This window comes from Frankliniella occidentalis, unplaced genomic scaffold (genome assembly GCF_000697945.3).
Source record: "Frankliniella occidentalis isolate FOCC.00 unplaced genomic scaffold, Focc_3.1 Scaffold387, whole genome shotgun sequence".
Taxonomy (NCBI): Eukaryota; Metazoa; Arthropoda; class Insecta; order Thysanoptera; family Thripidae; genus Frankliniella; species Frankliniella occidentalis.
In genome coordinates, this window is record NW_026267509.1 from 112,664 (window position 1) to 118,002 (window position 5,339).

Consider the following 5,339-nt stretch of genomic DNA (forward strand, 5'->3'; position numbering starts at 1 on the left):
GAATTGTGTGTTGCTAGGTCATATCTCTGATCCTTGACAGAAACATGGACCATATCACAGGCAAACATGACATTGAATGACAGCATATTGCATGACTGATTATTATTATTTGTGCTTACAGGTGACGTGAAGACTAGTGACTTGGAGACGTTCAGAACGAGGAGAGGCACTGACAGACTCCAGCAACTCGACACTGACCGACGACTCCAGCATATATTGCAATGATAATTTGTCGATTCATAACCTCAAATAAAGCAACAAGAGTCTCTTCGTATCTTGAGCTTTTTTCAACACAAGTCCGAGATGTCACACGATGTTTTCCAGTCCAAGCACAAATTCAACCACGGTTTAATTTCTTGACGAGGTCTCAAAGGCCGGAGCACTTCACACATTTGCCGAGTTGTTGTTTTTCCCCAAACTTCAGATACTCAAAATAAATCAACACCAACGAAACTAAACTACACCAGTCGAACTTCTATTGTTTTCTAGAGTCGGTTCAGGAGATCTCCTGCTCGGTTGTCTGCTAGTAAGTCGAAGACGCATACGCATAACCATAACCCGTAAATTTTGCCGTCTGCTTTATTTGCACGCAACACAACAAAGTACGGAAGTGAGAAGTGACAGCAGAAAGGCGGGAATAGAATGGCTCATGAGCTAGGAAAAACAGCCTGAAAAGAAAAACAATGTCCACTTCAGACCCTATGCGCGCGAATAGAAAAATGATAGCACAAATTATTTATTATTCATCTCTATCCCTCCTGCCTCCCCCCCTCCAACTTGTTGCAAATTGTGTGACGTCACGAATCGACTGACCCGAGCCCAACCCAGACCCAGCCGGTGGAACATCGTCAACGCATTTGAGAGCTTTACCGTTCAGCGAACTCGTGCGTATTTGATGGGGCGATTGGTCTACCAGGCCAAACCCCGGTTTGGCATTCGAGTTGATATGCAACCGCGACCAGGTGTAGTAGACCCAACGTCACAGAGAGTACGCGCGTCGCGCATAAGCCATACTGCCCAGCCAACCTCTAGACGCGATCGCAGGCTGGTCTGACACACTAGCTGATCGCTAAAGTCCATTTTCTGCTCCGGCCGAGGTGGGCTGTACCCTCGGCTGTACCTGGGGACGGCTGCGGGGCATCAGACTTCAGACCCCCCCCCCCCTCCCTCTCCCAATCCACACTCCGAATCCGAAGCGAGAGAGAAGAGAACCTGCATTCTAATGAATTACATAACTGTTCATCCGTACTTTTATCCAACGTAGGATGGTACCGAAATTGTGCTGTACACTGAACACACCATTAAACTTAATCCCCCACGCCGTCTATAGTGTACTTCGCTACTTCACTGTAAAAAGTTTACGGTGAATTTCACTGTAAACTACGGTGACCCCCTGCAGCACCCTAGCTTACGGTGATGTTCACCGTAGCCTACGGTGAAATTCACCGTAGCTTACGGTGAATTCACTGTAGCCTACGGTGATATTCACCGTAGCCTACGGTGAAATTCACCGTAGGCTACAGTGAATTCACCGTAAGCTACGGTGAATTTCACCGTAGGCTACGGTGAACATCACCGTAAGCTAGGGTGCTGCAGGGGGTCACCGTAGTTTACAGTGAAATTCACCGTAAACTTTTTACCGTGTTACTTATTCCGATTCGAGAATAGCCGCTAATGGGCGCTGCTATAACAAAAATTCTGTGGTCGAAACAATAACGTTAAATCGACTAGCGAAAATTAATTTGGGTGCGATTATTGTTATTGTCTATAACGTTAAACAAGTTGCAAGGTGTACCAAATGAATTTGCTACATAATTAATCTGCTCGTTCTTTACGGAATTTGTTTTGTGCTTGCGAGGGCACGTTGTTTTTCTTTTTGTGCATGTAGCGCCTGCGAAGCAGTAGGTAGGCAATCCCGCCATGCAGTCATGTGGCATTGGTGGTGGTGTGCAATACTGGAAGGGGTTCTGGTTCTGGGGTTTGAAATGGTGGTGAAGTCTTCTCGCCAGACAGTGCACGGGAAAAAAAGAAATGTCCCTGGTTCCAATGAAACTTGGTTTTATGGGGCATTTTACATTTGCAAATGTAGTTTAAAAAAAAAATCATTTAAAAAAATATGAAACTACTTTGATTTCTGAAATGTGTCATTTGGAATAGCTCAAATGATGTCATCATGTGTTTTGTTGAGAAATATTGGAAAAGTGGATCATACCAAATTTGATTTGTGCGAAAAGTTTTGTGACACGTGGACTTTCAGTTTTTAAGCTGTGGGGATCCCGATTTCTGTGACCATCCAACTTTTGTCTAGTAAGTGGCTGGAATGGATGTGTATGAATTACATATGTTGAAGTTGTCATTCTTTCATATAAAATAATAGCTCTGTGTCATAATATATGTGTATTTATAAGTTCTAGTTGCTATGGTGACTTTTGGTTGTTTTGCTTATCCCAAAAAATTTGACAATTACTTTAGTCATAAATATGGTTTACCTTTACTCTCTGCTAATATTTAAAAGCTCAACTAGTCCAAATAGACAATGGCATTTCATTGTTGTATTTTTAATACATAGTACCTTGTAACACAAATATGACTAAATTAACTGTTATTATTTTTTTTTTTTTAAGATCAGCATAATAGAGCGGTTGTCGATTAGCAAATGAACCCAAAGTTTGAGGAACAACTAGATCGTTTAAATATACATGTGATGACAGGGATTAGTTATGTTATCTAAAAGAATGTCTTTTTCAGCATGGGTAGGTCACTTCCATCCTTTCCACCTATGTCGATGTGGTTCTGTGGTCTGTAGCGTGCACTGTGTCAGGGTAGACTGGAGTGGAGTGCCGAGTTCAGTGCGGGGTATCTGTCAGCGCTGGAGCTCGGAGATACCCCGTGCGTAAAGCAAATTCGCCCGGTCGCTCCGCTCAGAGCGCTGTCGTCGTGGTTCGGGCGACCGCCCCCTTACGCACGCGCCTACTCTGGCGAGATCACCTGGGAGGGACGTGGATAACACGGGTACTCTTTGTATTTGGGTTTGGGCCGAAGCTGGACTGTGTCAACTTTACTTTTTCTTCACCGTGGCTTTACAACCGGCTTAACCGGCGTTCCCGATGGGTGCCGCAGCGAACAACTTGTTTTTTTCCGGTAAGCCTCTACTTTAGAGTGGGCAACTTAACCTCAACTACGCATGTTTTGTGTCTGTTGTTCGTTACTGTAATGTGTCTGGCTTTACTTACAGGTTGTTAAGTAGCACTGTGTGCTCGCTCTGGAAACTTTCCGTGTGTTCGGCCGTCGTGACATGCGCGATGTCTGGCTAAACCCAAGTGCGGCGCAGCCGTCCCGGCCGGTGATGTTGTCGAGTTCAAGTTCTGGAAGTGCTGCTGGGCTGCCTCCAGAAGGCAGCATGATTTATACTTGAAAGTGGAACTAAGCATTCCCTCTACTCCGTCGCTTCTTCCAATGGCTTCGCCACCATGGCCAGTACCCTGTCATGGGGTGTACTTTCATTATGTGCGAGTACTAATATGTGAACTGTTTGTGGCTTTAGTGAAGAGTAGATGTTGTCTTCGTTTTGAGTCCATGGTTGGGTTGTGCGAGGGTTGATGTTGTTGCCCTAGGGTAATGGTTAATGCCATTTGGCATCCTCAGGCCCTAACCTCTAGTAAATAGTAGCTAAACCTATATCCTTGCTTGGTCATCGGAATGAACTTTGTCTAAAGGATTATTGTTCGGAAGTTAATATGACTTAGCGCATGGATCTAGTATAATATATATATGGATGTCCTCTAGTCACTAGATGTGATAGTATTTACTATTGATTGTTGAGTTTGTTGTATGAAGTTGTGAGCCTGTATTCTTTCAGTTTAATTATGTTGAAATTACTTTTTTTGATTCACTAAACACACTGCTGTTAATGTTTGAATATTTCAAGGAGTGTTGATTCTCTCTGGCAACCTTTAGTAAAACAAACTTGAAATACCTATCTTACTGTACCTACATACATCTGTCAACCAATAAAGTTATAGGTCATAAGTTGGTTGGTCAGAGGAAGCGCAGTCCCCATAGTTTAAAAAGTAAAAGTTGACGTGTACTGACACTTTCAAAATAAATCAGAGTTGGTATGAGCTACTTCAAGTGTATCTGTTATGGAAATTGATGGAGACATAATTCGTGCTATTTAAAAAGTAAGATTTCAAAAATCCATTGAAATTTTTTTTTATATTTAAATCATTAGGTGATATTGATCTTTAAGTAATAGAATAATGAGAACGAGTTGACATTGGTTTTTTTATTGATTATGGTTCTTACTTACAAATGTTAATACATTGAAAACACACAATTGTTTGTTTACTGGTATTGGTTTAGTAAATATAATGGGTGTTGTTTGTTAGTGTGTTAAGTACATGCAATATAGTGTTAGTGTAAATTGTATTGAACTATATTAGTGTTAGTTTATATTGTTGGATAATAATAATTTGATCTTGATATCAAACCACTTTATATGGTGGTTAACCTTCATGTATGGTGGTTGCTTAATACCATTTGAAGTCAACGTAATCATATGTTCCTTTTTTTGATGTGCACTTTCTGGTTGTAATTTTCAGCACCTTGAAGATTGGGTTTGAGCCATCTTTAATTCGCCTTTTCAATTTCTTGATTTGTTTCTTCTCATAGTATGCAACTGGTCTAGGCATTCTTACTGACAGTATTTTCTTTTTATATTTCAGTTTTGCGATGCAAGTCTTGTATGGTCCAGTACTGCCATATTCAGTGTTGATCTTCAGTCCTAGCAGAGTGTATGGCTTCTTTATTTTCAAGTCTCTGCATGTTAGTTTACAGTAATTATTCAGTTCCGCCAATAGGTCATCCTTTTTACCCTGTGTAAGAAGTAAGAACATGATTAAATTATCAGGAATAGAGAGCATTGTCTGATACTGTTAGAAATCTTTAAACAAAAGATTTCCTTGAAATCTTACCTTTTTCTTAGACTTGGTTTTTTTGGATTTGTTGTTCTTATCACTGCTATGATCCGAATCAGTCAACTCACTTTTGTCATCAGTATTTGTATTACTTTCTGAATCAGAATCACTTTCTGAGTCACTTGTTTTCTTCTGAAAGAGAAAGGTTGTGTTTGTTGTAAATATGGTTAGAAATTAATACATCTGTTTTTATGTGTGTGTTGAAGATTGGCATTACCTTTGTTTTTTTTATGGTCTTCTGTGTTTCCTCATCGGTACTGGAAGAATCAGTAGTTTCACTTGATGTGGGAGATAGTCGCTTGTTCTTGATTTGTTCCTGAAGGTAAAGAGAAAGGATTCATTATGCCTGTTTGTTCATATTAG